Source organism: Anabrus simplex, chromosome 1 (assembly GCF_040414725.1).
Source record: "Anabrus simplex isolate iqAnaSimp1 chromosome 1, ASM4041472v1, whole genome shotgun sequence".
Classification (NCBI taxonomy): Eukaryota; Metazoa; Arthropoda; class Insecta; order Orthoptera; family Tettigoniidae; genus Anabrus; species Anabrus simplex.
The window spans coordinates 330,811,855-330,824,396 of NC_090265.1; positions in this window are offsets into that span (position 1 = coordinate 330,811,855).

Here is a 12,542-nt window from a genome sequence, read left to right on the forward strand (position 1 = left end):
ACACAGATAGGTCTTTTGGCGACGACGGGAGAGGAAAGTCCTAGGAACTGGAAGGAAGCGGCCGTGGCCTCTCCGTCATTTGCCTGGTGTGAAAATGGGAAACCACGGAAAACCATCTTCAGAGCTGCCGATAGTGGGGCTCGAACCCACTATCTTCCGATTACTGGATACTGGCCGCACTTAAGCGACTGCAGCTATCGAGCTCGGTATTTCTTGCCTATAGAAGGATACTCGTATCTTCCGTGCGATAAGGATTTCGGTGTACCTAAGCGAGTGATTCGACGCACCGTCTGCGTGTATGGAACTAATAGCAAAAGTAAAAGCAATGAATTCACAGTGACAGAAGTAAAACATGATGATATAATAGATTTCAAGCACTGGTGGCCCCATGGAGACAGTAGATGATTAAGTAAACTGAATGTGTTTTGTACAGATTTGTAATTTTTGTGTAGGAAAAGTAGGCAATTTTCGCTTATTGTTAACTGAAAATGTATGTTCACTTACACATTCCCATCAAACATGGTACAATGGTTTGAATAGTATGAAAGAACTTCTTTTTAAGTAAGTTGTGAGAATGATGTGAACTGTTTCAATCAAAAAAAAAATAACAATACAAATTGACGGAAAACTGTAAAATAAACCATTTGGTGCTGCAATAACCAATATAAACTGATTGAAAACTTTATAATAATACATTACATAACATTGTATTAAATTTCTAGTGTTGTAGTTTTGAGTACTAGTTAAAACAACATGTGTCTAAGAAATTAAAACATATTTTAAAGTGACACGAAGTGAGATAACCAACATACATTGCTTTTGCGATGAAGCATATTCATTCATGGACCTTCCATCAAAATTTCACAGAGCTAACTTGAAATTCATTGGCTGTAGAGAGCTTTTCTTTTTCCTCAAAACTTACTCTCTGTGACTCATGTGATTTTACAAATGACCGATTCAATTGTTCTGGCCATTTTGAGTTTTGTAGGTACGTAGGAAAATTGAAGCATCGTGTTGATGAGTAACGTCAGAAATGTATTAAACTTGAAGTGCCGCAATACACGAACTGTAATATGATCTGGACTTGGTGAAGTGTCAACTTTAATGTTGTATAATGCTATTTTGCTATTGGCTTTACGTCGCACCGACACAGATATGTCTTATGGCGACGATGGGAGAGGAAAGGGCTAGGACTTGCAAGGAAGCGGCCGTGGCCTTAATTAAGGTACAGCCCCAGCATTTGCCTGGTGTGAAAATGGGAAACCATGGAAAACCATTTTCAGGGCTTTCCGACAGTAGGGGTTCGAACCTACTATCTCCCGAATACTGGGTACTGGGTACTGCAGCTATCGAGCTCGGTGTTGTATAATGCCTTATGGACGTCATCTACTGAAATATTTCTCTTCCGTGAGAGAAAGAGGAGAATTCTTATATTCGGTACCAACAGTCCTTTCAAAATGATCCGAAATCGTAGTTATTGGGATTTTACAAGAATAGGTCTTAGTAGTTTTGTCCAAACTTTTGAGAGCAATTTTCCGCCTCTGATTATAGAAATGATATTGGGCTACCTCGTAGGCATAACGCTCTCTTCATTTTCTCTGGTTGCCTTGAAGATTCTCCGCTGTGGGTTACTAGAGGTTTTATGGTAATTTTTACTATTAATTTCTAAATTTCTACTTTTGTAATATCTAAGAGCAGGATGTTGAGGGCCAGGTAATTAATTTACCTGATTTCAAAGAACTGCATAACCTCAGAAGTAAAAGATTCCAGCTGATCAGCATCACCACTTTGCATAATATTTGAAATCATATCCTCCCAACTCCTCATAGGATTAATATTTTCACTTTCATGATCAGCGACCATTGGGGTTTCTTCTGTCAACTAAGCTTTACCCAACAATCATGTTAGTAGCATATTGTGTTACAATTTTATTTCTCCTTTCGTCAAGATGACCTTTTCCTATTTGAATATTTACTCCTAACGTCGACTTATAACATTTATTACAGATAGGGCATGGAATTTCGTCACCAGACTGTCAATCAACGTCGGGCATTTTAATTAAGTATGGTTGTTTTAACGTGGCAGGAGATGAACATTATTTCTTTTTCATACAGTTACTAAGGTAGATATCGGAGCTGTAAGTATTCTTAGCGCAGGATCAATGATAATGTTGTAAAGACAAGATAGATGGACGTGGTGAATATTGAGAATTAAAAAAAAAAACATTTTAAATCTAATTTTTTACGAGGTACATAGAATATACATATGGGTAGATATACACACTCCATATGATGATATCAGGTTTAACTAATGCGAAATCCGCCAGATGGTAGCGCGTTATTACTTCCAAGATTTGGTAACGTTTAAATATTAGTCTACTTCAAGAAGAACTATAAGCAATCAGTGCCAAGGAATAAAAAAAAGCGATGGCTGTTGACTTTGGCACTAACCTTAAGTTCAAAAATGAAGAATATATTAAGAGGAAGATCGCATAAGACAGACAACACTACTACTTCCATAGAACATATTCTTGCATCCTAATTTTCATTAAATGGCGTTAGGGAAGTCATAATTTTAGTGATGAGCGTTAGTAAACACCTCGTATGATTTCAAGTTTTGGAACTAATTCATAGCCTTCTAGATCATTCAAGACACCCTTTCATGTAAAATTGTAAGTTTGTGCCTGAAACGGTTTCGAAAGAATGGGCATTGTGCTTTCGAGAGTCAACTACCACCTAAACCCCTCAGGGAGAAATATTTTGAAGTATTCAATATTTTACACCTAGGACATAAAGGAAAAATCTTCTTATAAAATTACAACTTTGTTCATCAAACAGTTTTGGAGGGATGAATAATTTCGTTTTCGGATCTAACCCTAAAAACACTTTAGGGGTGGAATGTTTAAAAATGTTTCCTATTTCACACCGAGGATTTAAAATATATACCGCTATTTGGAATTTTTTTTATTTCTACGTTAAACCATTTCGGAGGAAGGAATGAATATATTTGTTTTCGGATCTTAAGCCCCATTTACCTCTCTGAGGGGTTAAATTTGTTTCAGACCTTCTGTTATTTAACACCTAGAATATAATTTGAAATTTTAATTTCGTAATTCAAATGGTTTCAAATAAGTGCATATTTTTGTCAGCATTCCCCAACCCCCAGTCAGAACCCCTCACGGGTGTCGTGTCTTAATACCACTTCTTGTTTAATATTTAATACAGAATTGTATGTTTATAGAGGGCAGCACCGATCCCTGGTAAAAATCGAGTTGAAACCTCTATTATTATTTAGGCCTAATATATTTATATTAATCTTGTGGAATTTGATTAGTAATTTGAGAGGTTTAAATCTTTAGAAATTAGACATTCAACATGCGCAAGAATACGTAGGTACCACTAATGGTATATAGTCTCAAAAGTTTCCTCCAGTCTTGTACTGAGTTTAATATTATTTCAGTTAAACTCCTGAATTTTATAAATACATTTCTTTGGCAATAATGAAGAGAAATCAGAAATTCGGTCCAGTACCTTGGCTGTTGAGAAGACTTAGTTTTAGAACTTCAACAACTTCTACATGGCCGCAATTCTTTTTTTTTTTTTTTTAATACGTGAACTGTTGTGAATTATAGGCCTACCATATTTGACTCTTACGACATCCGAAGTTCTTGTAAAATTACAAATTCGTACGTCAAATGGTTTGGAGAGATGAATAACTTTGTCTTAATTGGGCGAGATGGCCGTGCGGTTAGGAGCGCGCAGCTGTGAGCTTGCATCCAGGAGATAGTGGGTTCGAATCCCACTGTCGGCAGCCCTGAAGATGGTTTTCCGTGATTTCCCGTTTTCACACCAGGCATATGTTGGGGATACGCCTTAATTAAGGCCATGGCCGTTTCCTAGGCCTTTCCTATCCCATCGTCGCCATAAGACCTATCTGCGTTGGTGCGACGTAAAGCAATTTGGAAAATAATAATAAGGCAATATTTGTTGGACGTTTACACGGAATAAATCTGCGTGAATCTCCTATTCATAGTAATGCCCATTTGTTCTAATCTCACATCGAGAGGGCCTACTCCACCCGATCGAAGTGGTTCGCCTCGCCTTCTATTAGGCCTATGCGTAAAATAAGAATATTACATAATGCGGAATTTCCACTGCGTACTTTCCCCTTCGTACACGAAGGAGAAGAAATTCCGTGAATGAATGGTGAAGGTCGTATACGCCATCTCTTTAGAAAGTTCTCTATGACTGGTCTACTGGTTATGTAAGCGTGAGGACTGACCTGCTCTCCCAGAGGCCACGAGAAAGTGATGAGGGCAGGAGGCATAATGTAACCACTTGGTCTGACCACGAGTGGCTGCATTAGTGTTTTAAAACTTTTGTCATGCATCCAGTATTTTCAGACATGGACAGTCACCTTATATGCTGTCAGGCGGACCATTGTATTGCAGACACTTAGCTGCCTCCGAAGGGGAGCGGAGGGGGGTGGGGCGAGTGAACATAATATTATTATTATTATTATTATTATTATTATTATTATTATTATTATTATGTCCGACTAGTTGGCTGAATGGCCGGCGTACTGGCCTTCGGTTCAGAGGGTCCCGGGTTAGATACCCGGCCGGATCGGGGATTTTAACCTTCATTGGTTAATTCAAATGACTCGGGGGCTGGGTGTTTGTGCTTCCCCACTATCCCTGAAACTCACAAACCTCACCTAACACTATGATCCACCACAATAACACGCAGTTACCTACACATGGCAGATGTCGCCCACACTCATCGGAGGGTCTACCTTACAAGGGATGCACTCGGCTAGAAATAGCCACACGAAATTAAAATTATTATTATTATTACATCATTTCCGGCCCCGTGGTGTAAGGGGCTTCGCGTCCGCCTATCAGCCGGTGGCCCCGGGTTCGATTCCCGGGTGGGTCAGGGTTTTTTAATTGTAAATGATTAATATCGCTGGCCTGGGGACTGGGTGTTTGTGTCGTCCTTAACGTCCCTTTCCTCACATTCAACACTACACTTCCTCCATTCCAATTACACGCAGGTTCATATCACATGGTGCAAGTATGGGCAAAGGATCTCTATAGGTCGACATCCCGAACAAATAGCATTTAAAAGAAATGATCATCACCATCATACTTTGTGTACTGTAGGTGTCATGGACGTAATATTATGGATAAATATAATAGTTTTATGAAATATCTTCAGGATTTCAAACTTACAGAATGCATTATTTTAGTAGTATCAGTACCTGCAATATCAAGTAATAAAGATACAGAGTTACTCGTACAAGAAAAGAAAAAACACCGGGCGAGTTGGCCGTGCAGTTAGGAGCGTGCAGCTGTGAGCTTGAATCCGGGAGATAGTGGGTTCGAACCCCACGGTCGCCAGCCATGAAGATGGTTTTCCGTGGTTTCCCATTTTCACACCAGGCAAGTGCTGGGGTTGTACATTAATTACGGCCACGGATGTTTCCTTTCCATTCCTAGGCCTTTCCTATCCCATCATCGCCATAAGACCTATCTGTGTCGGTGCCACGTAAAACAAATAGCAAAAAAAAAAGAATACGAATGACAAAATAATTAATTATAGAATTGCTAGAAAGCTGTACCTTAATCATTAAAAATGAATTGCAGCCTTCCTGACGACTGCCTGGTGAATGCTGAAATAATTTCTTGAATACATTCAGTTTTTCTCCTTAATGACTTTTCTGGATGTAGGCTCAACATACAGTCCCTGTTTCACGTAAACATGCTTTCACATGGCGTAGGGCGCTGAAGGACCTCTGCACTGAGCAAGTTGTTGTAGGAATGGCCATTGTAATTGTCATTGCTGTAGACACGGAGGGGAGAAAAAGGGTTTCGTTACAAAGTGTCCATATACTCTGTAGTGCTGTGAACTACTATTCATTTTTTCTACAGTTCACGTCAGCACTTAGCTTTTATCACCTTTAAAATATATCTTGGAACTAAGATTGCAGTCTACTGACAAGTCACCTACAAGTTCACGCTAAAAAGAGTTGTTAAGAGTTCAATAGCAAAAGGGAGACAGGTAGGATGTATCGAATATGAGACTGAAAGACAGAAACCTATTTACTGTTACTTTCCAAACAACATTAGCTACAGCATATGGAAACTTACTGTACTGTTGGCGCAGAAAGTATGTGCGGTCGAGTTTAAACGCTAATAAAATGTGAACCAGTCCACTAACCTAAAATATAATCACACCATCGTAAAGCTCGTTTTATTCTGCGTTCGTTGGCGGTATTTGCATATTTTTGTTATGTTCCATGTGAAAGTTATATTAGGCGGAATGCTAAAAGTACCGATTGTCTTGCCCGTTTTGTGTAAACAACAAATTTGTAGTACCATTACACGAAAACGCACAGTCGGATGTCACAAAATTTAGGTGGATTATGGAATGCAGTATTATAAATATATTTCTAAAGTTTAATTACTTCTTGTAAAACGCTGCCCGTTTGATACTGGGTGGTCTTCCGAAATCGAGATTGAGTTCATCAGAAAGGTCTGAAGTTTTTTGTTTCAAATCGTTGTATACCGAAAACGTACAATGATTTCTGCATTTTATAAGGATTTTGGTGTCTGGTTGGCCATTTTTATTTTGTACTTAACATCTCTTCAACACGTACTAAATGTACGTAACACGACCTAATAGGTTGAAAGTCGGTTTCGATTGCAATGCGGTCGTGAAAATTCAATATTCGTCGATCACACATACTTTTTGCGACTTTCTTAGACCACTTCACATTAGTGGTTTATACTCAATTCATATAGAGATTTCTGTATCAAGGAAAATGTTCATGGGTTGTGTTGTTGTATTGCAACGGCCCTACCCTGGCCCGGGCGCCCACCCTCCTATTCCTAAGAACAGATTACCAGACAGAATATACATTCCTTGACGAAGAATCGTACTTCGGCCAAGGAGCGTTACAATAACACAAAAGTTTTAAAATCGAAAAACAATTCTAGATAATGTGTGAGACGACAGTGTTCAATATCTCATTGTAATGAAGAAGGACCATTGCATCTGGCAACAAATGTCTGATCTTGGCATGAAGTCATCGAGTAATACAGTAGTGCTGTCAACATGACGTACAAAAAATCACCTTGTCGCGTGGCTAACAACTAGTGTAACTCTAGACTCCGGCGTACAAGCTCGTGGTGAGAGGTGTTGTTTGATTCTTCTCCTTGTGTTCTACACGTATACGGCAGAAATGAATCGAATAGTGGTGCGAAGGAGTGCAAAAGAGTTATTTATTTATTTATTTATTTATTTATTTATTTATTTATTTATTTATTTATTTATTTATTTATTTATTTATTTATTTATTTATTTATTTATTTATTTATTTATTTATTTATTTATTTATTAATAGCGAGTTGCTCCTCCGCGAGCCATCAAAACGGCAACAGTACGGTGAGGCATCGAGTCTACAAGGAGTTGGAATCGTTCTTGAGGAATCTGGACCCACGCATCTTGCACTGCTACCCACGAATTGGTCTTGTGTAGTTGGTGCGGGGTTCATGGAGCGTACACCAGCATCGACAGCAGCCCATAAATGATCGATTGGATTAAGATCGGTGGATCTGGATGGCCAATCCATGGTTGTAACTTCACTGGAGTGCTCCTCCAACCACCTGCGTACCACCACGGAGCGGTGACATGGCGCATTGTCCTGTTGAAACATGGCATCTCCGTCAGGGTACTCTAGGGCCAGAAAGGGATGCAGATGGTCTGAAAGAATGTCCACATAACGTGCACCTGTCAGTCAGCGCTCCCTGTAGTCGAACAATGGGGCCTAATTGCGACCATACGAACGCCGCCCAGACCAGAACCGAGCCACCTCCCGCCTGGACACAACCTTGTTGACACGCGGGGTGCATAGCATCATGGGGCAAAGCCACACACTTCCGCGCCCATCACCTCAATGCAACTGGAACTGGGATTCATCTGGGCATACCACACGCCACCACTGTGGTCCATGGTCCATTGCCGATGGTCGCGGGCCCATGCACGTCGTTGAGCTCTGTGTCGAGGTGTCAGCAAAAGGACACGAGTTGGTCGTTGGCTGCTGAAGCCTATGCGGTGCAGTTGCCTCCTTACAGTCGTGGCATAAATTGGTTCCTGACTCCCAACATTCAAATGGGCGGTGATCTGACTCACAGTACACCCGTCGAGCAACCAGTATGGTTCTACAGAGGTGACGTGATATCCGTTCGTTAAACACCTGCGGTCTTCCCGTGCGGCGGGTTACACGGGTGGTAACGTTCTCTCTGCGATATTGAAGATCCATACTCGACACTGTTGACCTCGGAAACCCGAATTCGAGTGTAATCTTCGTAATGCTATGACCCATGCACGTTCAAAGTCGGTTAACTCGCAACGTGTTGCCATCTTCACGACACTGGTGTCTATGACAGACTGCTCAACTACACCGCAACTAGTCGCAACGCTCAGGGGTCATACACGGCACATTTAGTAATGGAAGAGCCATCCCCGAGACTTTTGGCCACTAAGTGCATTACGTGCTTATTACCTCCACTTGACAATAAAAATACACTGAACTTCTCACGACCACGATTTTTGAACCTTATAAAGAAAAACATATCTCAGCAAAGTAATTGTAGCCTATCATCTTCGTCATATCGACGTGCACAATTCTGTACTGCTCGATCTATTGTCTTGATTTCGAACTACAAATCTCTGAGCATGGCCAGCTACAGTAGATCTACACTGCGCTCCTTACCGGCCTTAACAATCGTTTGTGAAGCCTAGCATAACGTTGTAATTGGAAAGTTTCTCCATAGGAATTTCGGCGGATCGCTAGCTGGCATCGTTTATGGGTATCGTTTAGGGCGGTATCTGATCGCCTTCGAACCTCTAACTTTCGTTCTTGATTAATGAAAACATACTTGGAAATGCTTTCGCTTCGGTCCGTCTTGCGACGATCCAATAATTTCACCTCTAACGTCGCAATACGAATGCCCCCGCCTGTCCCTATTAATCATTACCTCGGGTTCCGAAAACCAACAAAATAGAACCGAGGTCCTATTCCATTATTCCATGCACACAGTATTCAGGCGCAGCCGGCCTGCCTTCAGAACTCTAATTTGTTCAAAGTAAACGTGCCGGCCCACCTCGACACTCAATGAAGAGCACCACGGTAGGATTTCATCGGGGTACGCCTACGGCGCGCAGGAACCGCACGCGGATAACCACGGCGGCCGCGCGCTTTCGACTCGCCACCACCGGCAGGACGTCCCACGAACCATGCCAGTTAGATACCGACGAGCGATGAACCGACAGCGTGGGACACAAATCCAACTACGAGCTTTTTAACCGCAACAACTTTAACATACGCTATTGGAGCTGGAATTACCGCGGCTGCTGGCACCAGACTTGCCCTCCAATGGATGCTCGTTAAAGGATTTCTAGTGTACTCATTCCGATTACGGGGCCTCGGATGAGTACCGTATCGTTATTTTTCGTCACTACCTCCCCATGCCGGGAGTGGGTAATTTGCGCGCCTGCTGCCTTCCTTGGATGTGGTAGCCGTTTCTCAGGCTCCCTCTCCGGAATCGAACCCTGATTTCCCGTTACACGTTACAACCATGGTAGGCGCAGAACCTACCATCGACAGTTGATAAGGCAGAAATTTGAAAGATGCGTCGCCGGTACGAGGACCGTGCGATCAACCCAAAATTATTCAGAGTCACCAAGGCAAACAGACCGGACGAGCCGACCGATTGATTTTGATCTAATAAAAGCGTCCCTTCCACTTCTGGTCGGGACTCTGCTTGCATGTATTAGCTCTAGAATTACCACAGTTATCCAAGTAAAGTCGTACGATCAAAGGAACCATAACTGATTTAATGAGCCATTCGCGGTTTCACTTTAATTTGGCTTGCACTGAGACATGCATGGCTTAATCTTTGAGACAAGCATATGACTTCTGGCAGGATCAACCAGGGAGCTGGCTGGCTAGAGAGCCGAAACCGAGCGTCGTAGCCCGCCGCCGACGAGTGCGGCTGAGGCACTGCTTGTCCATGATACTGATAGGAAGCTGTGTGCCGTAATTGTCGTATTTCCAGTTTCAGAGGTGTTGTTCTGTTGTTGCTAGTGTTGCTAATGATGTTTGTTATTGAGAGTCAACATTTATGTGCTAATTAGTTTGCTTTTTTTTATTGCGTAGTACAGTGATTTAGTTTTTAAATTAATTACAAATATACAAAACATGTGACAATATCGTGTGCCATTTTGTACTATTATTTCACTATCATTTCATGTATTTCCTGCAGACGAGGACAAGTATAATGAGTGACTCATAGCGATTTCTCGCGATAACTTGGTCCCAAACAGTAATTCTGCGTCTTCTATTTTCTGTAGTCGTCATTTCATAGAAAGACGGTTATTTATTTGTAGGCAAAAGTAGGAGACTATTGAGGCAAGCACTATCTCTTACATTTAATTCGTAGTCATCGGTAGAAACATTTTCACCAGACAAAGCTTTGTTCATTGAATATAATGTTTTGTACTTGCTGTTCATATCTAGTATCAGCTTCATTTTCACTTATACTCCTCACCAACTTTACCACAACTTGTAGCTGCGCCAGGAGTGGCATTTACCATAATTTCAGAGCTGTTATGGCATCGGGAAGGAATCCAAAATTTGTTGCAACAAAGGAAATCGTACATACAATTTATTTAACATCCAGCATATATTTAGCTGTTTTGATTGATACAGACACAGTGTTGTCGGAGGAATCAATTACTTCCTTTGCAATGTCAAAGTTCTAACAATAATAACTCCAGGTCTCGATCCACGTTCCTCATCTTGTTAAAACAGGTAAAGAAGGTAAGGTGTTTCTAGAGCTTCAGTTTTGAATGCCAGAACTTAAGAGGGACTTCCAATTTGTTTGCCAATTTCAAAAGGATCAATACGACCGGGCGAGTTGGCCGTACGGTTAGGGGCGCGCAGCTGTGAGCTTACATCTGGGAGATAGTCGGTTCGAACTCCACTGTCTGCGACCCTGAAGATGGTTTTCCGTGTTTTCCCATTCTTACACCAGGCAAATGGTGGGGCCGTACCTTAATTAAGGCGATTCTGGGTGATTTCCGACAAAAGAGTAGCGTTACAAAAATGTTGCAAAGTTTGGGCTGGGAAGACTTGGGAGGAAGGAGACGAGCTGCTCGACTAAGCGGTATGTTCCGAGCTGTCAGCAGAGAGATGGCGTGGAATGACATCAGTAGACGAATAAGTTTGAGTGGTGTCTTTAAAAGTAGGAAAGATCACAATATTAAGATAAAGTTGGAATTCAAGAGGACAAATTTGGGCAAATATTCGTTTATAGGAAGGTGAGTTAGGGATTGGAATAACTTAACAAGGGAGATATTCAATAAATTTCCAATTTCTTTGAAATCATTTAAGAAAAGGCTAGGAAAACAACAGATAGGGAATCTGCCACCGGCAACCTGGGCCACCCTAAATGCAGATCAGAATTGATTGATTGATTGATTGATTGATTGATTGATTGATTGATTGATTGATTGATTGATTGATTGATTGATTGATTGATTGATTGATTGATTGATTGATTGATTGATTGATTGATTGATTGATTGATTGATTGATTGATTGATTGATTGATTGATTGATTGATTGATTGATTGATTGATTGATTGATTGAGGCCACGGCCGCTTCCTTCCCACTTCTATCCCACTGTCGTAAAGCAAATTGGAACGAAAAGAATTAATACGTAACTCTTCCGCAATTAAAGAATCCGCCGCTTTCACCATGTAGAGTGCTGCCTCTGTTTTTAACAGCAACACATTGTCATTCCAAATGTCATCGGGCCAGAATATTCTCAATGATTGGTCAAAAACTCTGTTAATCGTTGAGTGATTAACTTCGTCCAGCCGTCGCTATGTAGTAGGGATTTATTGTTCTCCAGGGCTCACTGCTTCCAGTATTCCAACAATAACGTTCGGTACGAATCATCACAGGAAATTTGTCTTCTTCTTTCCCTTCTTGGCCTTTTCCCGATTAACGAAGGTCGGCACGTTGATAGGATTTAGCCTAGTTTTACTGCTAGATGTATTTGCTGACGCCAACCTTAAATGGGGGGGGGGAGGATTATTCACAATTACGTGTTTCTGTGGGGGGGTTTGTCGCGTGAGATGTATGTGTTTGAAGATATGTATTGTTACGGACTCCCTCTACAACATCAATGGACTTTATATTTTTCTTACGGTCTACCTACCTTGCTGCTCTACAGGTGCTACACTTCCATCGTCTACACGCTCGCCCTGCTCATCACTGACAGTGCTGCTCCCCTCCACTCCTTCTACCCCGCCGCTACGTCACGTTTTCGTACTCTCCGTTCTAGTAACTTCTGGACTCGCCCTTCTGCTACTATATAAGCGTGCTCAAGCCTCTGATCGGCCATCTCCTCTCCATACTCGAGATCAAATAATACACCTGTAATTTTTTTCGGCTGGGGTGCCCTCAA